Source organism: Rhinoderma darwinii, chromosome 2 (genome assembly GCF_050947455.1).
Source record: "Rhinoderma darwinii isolate aRhiDar2 chromosome 2, aRhiDar2.hap1, whole genome shotgun sequence".
NCBI lineage: Eukaryota > Metazoa > Chordata > Amphibia > Anura > Rhinodermatidae > Rhinoderma > Rhinoderma darwinii.
The window spans coordinates 279,912,768-279,921,166 of NC_134688.1; the positions used below are offsets into that span (position 1 = coordinate 279,912,768).

Here is an 8,399-nt window from a genome sequence, read left to right on the forward strand (position 1 = left end):
CATGTTAGATGGAATTTTGGCCCACTCCTCTTTGCAGATCATCTGTAAATCATTTAGATTTCGAGGCTGTCGCTTGGCAACTCGGATCTTCAGCTCCCTCCATAAGTTTTCGAAGGGATTACGGTCTGGAGACTGGCTAGGCCACTCCATGACCTTAATGTGCTTCTTTTTGAGCCACTCCTTTGTTGCCTTGGCTGTATGTTTCGGGTCATTGTCATGCTGGAAGACCCAGCCACGAGCCATTTTTAATGTCCTGGTGGAGGGAAAGAGGTTGTCACTCAGGATTTGATGGTACATGGCTCCATCCATGCTCACATTGATGCGGTGAAGTAGTCCTGTGCCCTTAGCAGAGAAACACCCCTGTTCGGGTACTAATCAGTCTCAACCGGCAGGGATAATACGCTGAGTTCGTACGAAAGGAATCACACCACACAGAGTCTGGTACAAAGCTCCTCACTCAGCATCAGGCGTCACTGACTTATTTATTACACACATTTGTTCTATATCTCCTTTCTCCTGGGGGTGGGTACATGTTATCACACTTTTATAAAAGCACGTATCACTGTAAGCCTCTTGTTACTTTGTGTCATCCTTGGATAGGTTCACCCTTATCTGGTCCTTTAGATATGTCTTCATAGTTCATAGTTTGTTCATACCAGGAAGTGACTTGTTATTTTATTAGTGCGTAGTCCCTGTTCAGGGGCCATCTTGCCACGTATACTTATCTAATCCTATTACTATTGCTTCATCACAATTATGTACACAACTCTATAGTCTATATTTTATTAAAGAAAGAAAATTATTATAAACATTAACTTCTGTCCACTCCATCCTTCACAGTCCCCCCTTTTATCATTATTTTCTTCATTTCTTAACCTAAGTGTGTCCGTGCTCTGGGAAAGGGGAGTAAAAGGATTTTTTCACCAGTTTGAGACGAGCCTCCCCTATTAGGAGACCCCCCTTTGTAGCTGGACTTAAAGAGTCGGTGCACACCCTACACTATCTATTCATCTTCAGAACAATAGTCTCGATAAAGGGTGGTTGTTTTCATGGATGGAGTTGGTAAAAGTCCTTCAATTTCTGAAGAAAACATAAAAGTGGGAGTTACTTCAGTTATAGTTTTAGTCATTAATTTCTTCATACATGGTAATACACAACAAGCAATAACTGCGAAAAGCACTAGAAAGATTAAGATTACAATCCCAATTTGGGCCAGAATTTTCTGCCATCCGGTTAACCATGAGAAATACTGATCCCATGGGTCTGTGAAACCTCAATTTCGTTTTAATTCCTCGGATAAAGAAACAATCTGTTTGATTGCCATGGTTACTTTGCCGTTTGGTCCTGTGTTATCTGGAATAAAAGTACGACAGGTAGTACCTATCATGGCACAAACGCCTCCTTTTTCTGCTAGTATCATATCAAGGGCCATACGGTTCTGGAAAGTCATAGTAGATGTGGGTCCTAACTGGTCAGCTAGACCTTGTAAAGCGTCCCTAGTATAGTTAACAAACCGTTGCTGGTTGTAATAGATATAATTTATCCAATCTACATTTTTGTTAGCTGTGATCATAGGGATTAATGATTCAAATCAAGCTGCTACCTGATCCCGGGCCTTGAATTCATCTGGGACCCCCCTTGGGACTCCTATAGCATCTATATACACATGGGGGTCAAAACTTCCTTTCAGATCTCTTTTTTCCCCTTGTAAATATGTGACTATTTTGAGAGATGGTCTCTTGGGTTTCTAACTGTATACCATTCAATACTCCTAAATATCTCTTAAAATTGTTATCAAGAATACAAAATATCTCCTATTTCTTATTTGGCTATTATTCATACATAATATCATCCCATCAGTTTCTTTTATTACAATCGTAGAGTTGAGCCTCTCCTTGTTGCATCTTTCATAAGTCTTATTTATCATTTCGTTTCTATTTTTACTGGTTGTATATTTCTGTCGATACTGTAAATCTGGTTCATAACAACAAAACCACAGCCCCGGCGTCTCTTCTTGTATGCTAATGTTGGCTGTTTTGTCTATGTGAAGGTACACAGTCCCTCCATGTGGTCCTTTTTTCCAAGTCCCTTCGGTTGTAGTCACATTTGTAGTATAACACGGGGCATTGGCCTTACATGTGTAGTTACCCTCCTTTCTATCCACTGTGGCATTCGCCCACCCTGTCCTGAACTGTTCCAGTGATTCTGTACTGATTACGTGTACAGGAGTAGCAGTTCTGCCTTTTTGTATAAGAGCACACGCAACAACCGCCGCAACAACCGCAAAGATCTTCATTCTTCTGGCTGAAGAACCTTTTTACAATGACTGGCGTGAATCCAGCTTGCCTTTCCTTCGAGCTTCACTGAGGTGCTTGTAACGAGTAGGACTTGAAAAGGACCATCAAATCTTGGGTCTAGACTTTTCCTCACGTGTCTTTTAACAACGACCCAATCTGCTGGTTCTAGCTTATACGTCAACTGAATCAGGACCTGGAATGGAAGCAAATACTTGTGCATGCACCTTGGTCAATTGTTTGTCAAGCGTTGATACATAATCTGTTAGTCTACCATACTGCATTTGGAGCACCTGTGGAAAATAACATCCTAATCTGGGAGCCGACCCAAATAAGATCTCATATGGGCTGAGACCTGTTCTTTTTGTGGGCGTGTATCTTACTGAGAACAAGGCTAATGGTAGACACTCGGTCCATGGTTTCCCGTTTTCTACCATTGCTTTTTGGATTTTCAATTTGAGAGTCCCATTTAGTCTCTCAACCTTCCCACTGCTTTGTGGATGGTATGGTGTATGTAGGGCTTGACTTATGCCTAGAGCTGACAACACATGGTTCATGATTTCACCCGTAAAATGAGTTCCTCTGTCGCTCTCGATCACCTCTGGAACTCCATATCTGCACACCACCTCGTTGATCAGTTTCTTTGCTGTGGCTACGGCTGTAGCTTTGGTTACTGGAAAAGCTTCTGGCCATCCTGAAAAGAGATCAATACAAACAAGCACATACTCCTAGGTACCAACTTTGGGTAGTTGAATATAGTCTATCTGCAGTCTCTGGAACGGATATATAGGTCTGGGTGTGTGCTTCTGTGGTACTTTTACAGTTCTTCCAATATTATGTGTTGCACAGATCATGCATCCTTGTGTAAAACTGCTGGCCATCACACTAAACCCTGGGGCATACCACACCTTGTTTACCAAGTCCATCATTGCCGTTTTTTATTGGTGTGTCTCTCCATGTGTTATCTGGGCCATCATTGGGAACATTGTCTTAGGCAGGCACAGTTTATTCTGGCATTGCCAGAGGCCATCTTTTCGTAGCGTTGCTCCTTGGGCCGTCCACTTGTCTTTTTCTTCTTTTGTTGCTTGTCCTTGAAGTTTTTTGCCGTAGTTCCGGGCTTACAGCTGGTCTTGTTTCCTCTGGATCTTTTATCTGACATACGGCTGCTAACATGGGTAGCTTCTGTGCTGCTTGCTTTGCCGCTTCGTCTGCCAGGGCATTTCCTTTTGTCTCTGGTGAACTCACCTTAGTGTGAGCTTTTAATGTTTACTACTGCTAATTGAGAGTCAGAGTATATATTTGCTGTCTTTCCTTCTGCATGTTGGCATGCTGCTGCCAGGGCCTTAAGCTCCACTTCTTGTGCTGAGCGGGACGCTGGTAAGGAGGCTGCTTATTGTAGGACTACATCTTCGGTGGTTACTGCATATCCTGTAAGAAAAGATCCTTCTACAAAATACCTTGAACCATCCACAAAGAGTATTTAGGTCTGGGTTTTGGAGTGGGGTATCTTTTACATGTGCGAAGCCCACTGTTTCCTGGGCCATAAGGGCCATACAATCATGTTCATCAGTTTCAGACAAAAATTGTGACCATACTTTACCTACGTCTTCTCCCCCCTTGCTCCAAAGGCAGTAAGGTAGCTGGGTTCAATGTAGTACAGCGGTGTAAAGTAACCTGCTCAGGGAGAAGAAGCGCACAGGTTAATCTCAAATGTCTTGCAGTGGACAAATGCTTAGGTTGTACTTGAGTTAGAATAGCAGTAATATATATATCATGTGGTGGAAATGCCAGGACCAAATCTGAGGCCTTGTTTAACATTGAATTTACAGCAATGATAGCTCTCACACATGATGGGGAACCTCGGGCCACAGGGTCTAGTCTAGCTGAATAATATACTATCGGGCTCTGCTGTGGTCCATGACTTTGTGTGAGAACCGCAGTGTCATGTCCATTTTGTTCAGTACAGTACAAAGTATATGCTTGCGTAGAGGTACTCCATGGATTGGTGTCACAAGCCGCTACCAAACACAACTCCTCCTCATTCAGCTGATAATCCAGAATACTTTGAGAATCTCACTTTTATCAGGTTCTGCAAATACTTGATTAATACAAAAACAAATAAAAATAAAACATTCCCAAAAACTTTACATCAAATTAACAATGTCCAGACAAGTTTTGTTTTGCCTTCTCCCTCATCTAAATCCATAAAGACTCGTGTGAGTGATGTCAGTTCCTTCACCCTTCCCCCCTTTGTGGACTCTGCGAGAGTAATGTAGCAGAGTTCAAAACTACATCTCAACATAACACTAATTTAACCCCCTGTAATGTACAACAGCCTGAAACAAAAATGACTTTTTCCTGACAAACATTTGATCTTTACAATGACATAACTCATGTGTAAAATCAAAAACAAAACAATTGTAGTTAGTTATTCAATAAAACAGAAAATATTATCTCTGATAACATTAATTACTGCAAACCAATAAACAGTATATAAAAATAGGGAACGGTGGGGGGCACATACATTTTCAAAACCCCGTGTCTCACAGTATCTGTAGTTTAATACATCTGAATTAACATCAAAACACATGAAATCTGATCACATCATAACACATAAATATCGTAACTTTTATAACCAACAGCGCTTGCGCAAAAGAGAAGAAATGTATTTAGGTTTGTAGACATTACTGATATATATATATCTCAGCAGTGCATATTGAGATCCCTCTGTCTCATCAGCCCTGCAGACTGCACCCAGTCAGCCCCCCTCCTCCTCCTCTCAAACACAGCACACTTTAGGGGGGAGGGAGGTCCCAAACTCGCAGCTTCTCACAATCTTAACACTTTCAATGCCGGCAAAACAACATACGTATCTGCAATCATTTATCACACCATTGTACAGGAATTATCTACGTTAATGTTTAACCGTACAATCTGACGGCCACCATCTCTATATTATGATGACGTGTTGTTTCATCAGTGAACTAAAACTGGAACTTCTGTAAATAGAAAAAACACTACAAATGACAAAATTAACAAGGTGATTATTTCATACTGATTTGGTTGGGCCGGGCGTGGCCACATCCTACGGAGGGGGCTTATAAAATCCTCCTTCTTGTGTGAGTACCGGATATAACGGAACAACAGGTTTAGGTGTACCAAGATGGCCTCCTGGGGCGGGGAGTGGTGCCGAAGGCGTGGCATATATGGGAGGATCGGGGCGTGGAAAGTGACATGATACACAATATTCAACTTGGGGCGGGTTCTGTTAACCACAACTGGGACACTCCCACGAAGTTAGAATTCCACCGTCGCCATTATAGGGCGGTGGCTGGACACGTTCTTTGTAATACACATATTTGATGATTTTACCCTTTCTGTCTCGTATTTCTTGCTCAGTAAACTTGTCTTTAGTTATGGCTATGGCTGTTCTTTGCCAAGCTAATGCTTCATCTAACTTTCCTTCGTCACTTAATCTTCCCTTGTTTTCCCTAAGAGCTGCAGCCCATTCTTCCATCTATAAATATGCCACATATGTGCATAACTTTCTTACTATTTTCTACATTCTTCTTGCCTTCTCTTTTTTCTACTATCTCTTTTGCGGTTAATGAACCACATTCCTTTGCCTGTCTCTTTGTTTTAAACACATTAAACATACTGTTCTATATTTAACACCGTCCTGAGAATGAAACCTTATTCTCGATGTTTCTGAACACAAAACACAATTTTTTTTTTTTTTTTTTTTTAACACAATTATAACTGACTGTCTGTCTCTGTCGTCTTAATGGTATCAACCTATACCCTGCGACCAATTAAATTATTACACTTACACCTGTCGTCTTAATGGTATCAACCTATACCCTGCGACCAATTAAATTATTACACTTACACCTGTCGTCTTAATGGTATCAACCTATACCCTGCGACCAATTAAATTATTACACTTACACCTGTCGTCTTAATGGTATCAACCTATACCCTGCGACCAATTAAATTATTACACTTACACCTGTCGTCTTAATGGTATCAACCTATACCCTGCGACCAATTAAATTATTACACTTACACCTGTCGTCTTAATGGTATCAACCTATACCCTGCGACCAATTAAATTATTACACTTATACTTATCACCTATGCCGGCGAGACGCGACTATCTATACTATGATTCTTGGAACCACACAGCGGGTTAACTCTCTGTCGCTGAGAGTGTGGCCGGGATCGACTCCAAATACCTCGGTATCTTATCACCTGCTCACTCTCCCACACGGATAAGAGCCAATATTCATAAACATGAACTTAACCTTACCGTGTTTTATTTGAAGCTGATCAGACTTCCTGGGAGCGTGGCTGGCGATTCAATGTTGAGGCGTCTGGGGGTCGTCGATCACGGACACGGCTTATCCCTCGAGTGTGGCCCCACGTCGAGCGCCAAAATGTTCGGGTACTAATCAGTCTCAACCGGCAGGGATAATACGCTGAGTTCGTACGAAAGGAATCACACCACACAGAGTCTGGTACAAAGCTCCTCACTCAGCATCAGGCGTCACTGACTTATTTATTACACACATTTGTTCTATATCTCCTTTCTCCTGGGGGTGGGTACATGTTATCACACTTTTATAAAAGCACGTATCACTGTAAGCCTCTTGTTACTTTGTGTCATCCTTGGATAGGTTCACCCTTATCTGGTCCTTTAGATATGTCTTCATAGTTCATAGTTTGTTCATACCAGGAAGTGACTTGTTATTTTATTAGTGCGTAGTCCCTGTTCAGGGGCCATCTTGCCACGTATACTTATCTAATCCTATTACTATTGCTTCATCACAATTATGTACACAACTCTATAGTCTATATTTTATTAAAGAAAGAAAATTATTATAAACATTAACTTCTGTCCACTCCATCCTTCACACCCCCAAAACATAATGTTTCCACCTCCATGCTTGACAGTGGGGACGGTGTTCTTTGGGTCATAGGCAGCATTTCTCTTCCTCCAAACATGGCGAGTTGAGTTAATGCCAAAGAGCTCAATTTTAGTCTCATCTGACCACAGCACCTTCTCCCAATCACTCTCAGAATCATCCAGATGTTCATTTGCAAACTTCAGATGGGCCTGTACATGTGCCTTCTTGAGCAGGGGGACCTTGCGGGCACTGCAGGATTTTAATCCATTACGGTGTAATGTGTTACCAATGGATTTCTTCTAGACTGTGGTCCCAGCTGCCTTGAGATTATTAACAAGTTCCCCCCGTGTAGTTTTCGGCTGAGCTCTCACCTTCCTCAGGATCAAGGATACCCCACGAGGTGAGATTTTGCATGGAGCCCCAGATCGATGTCGATTGACAGTCATTTTGTATGTCTTCCATTTTCTTACTATTGCACCAACAGTTGTCTCCTTCTCACCCAGCGTCTTACTTATGGTTTTGTAGCCCATTCCAGCCTTGTGCAGGTCTATGATCTTGTCCCTGACATCCTTAGAATGCTCTTTGGTCTTGCACATGTTGTAGAGGTTAGAGTCAGACTGATTAATTGAGTCTGTGGACAGGAGTCTTTTATACAGGTGACCATTTAAGACAGCTGTCTTTAATGCAGGCACCAAGTTGATTTGGAGCGTGTAACTGGTCTGGAGGAGGTTGAACTCTTAATGGTTGGTAGGAGATCAAATACTTATTTCTCTGTGCACAATGCAAATAAATATATATAATTTTGACTATGTGATTTTCTTTTTTTTTTTTTATATATATAATCTATCTCTCACTGGTAAAATTAACCTGGCCTAAAAATTCTAGACTGTTCATGACTTTGACAGTGGGCAAACTAACAAAACAGCAAGGGATCAAATACTTATTTCCTTCACTGTACATGAGTTGGTCTTGAACTTGGTATCTATAAAGTGATGGTATCATGTCATGCGTGTCTATTGGTACTAGATTTACATAAATGTAACATTTAGAAAAACAGTTGTTTATCTTTGTATACCCTAAAAATAATTTTTTGGGGTTAAATTAATTTAATAAATTTAGTAAATGTACATGAGATCATTTCTATAATTCATTCCTAGCGGAAAACGGGTGTCTAATTTTAGAATCCATAATGCCTCTC

General features: G+C 41.2%; 1 long non-coding RNA gene across 1 annotated transcript; it reads right to left on the reverse strand.

Moving 5' to 3' along the window:
- Positions 1-439: 439 nt before the first annotated feature.
- LOC142743005 (uncharacterized) lies at positions 440-7,202 on the reverse strand. The gene is made up of 2 exons (XR_012881476.1): positions 6,604-7,202; positions 440-2,490 (listed from the first exon to the last, which is right to left on the reverse strand). It is a non-coding gene; the product is annotated as an uncharacterized LOC142743005 (long non-coding RNA).
- Positions 7,203-8,399: the final 1,197 nt, after the last annotated feature.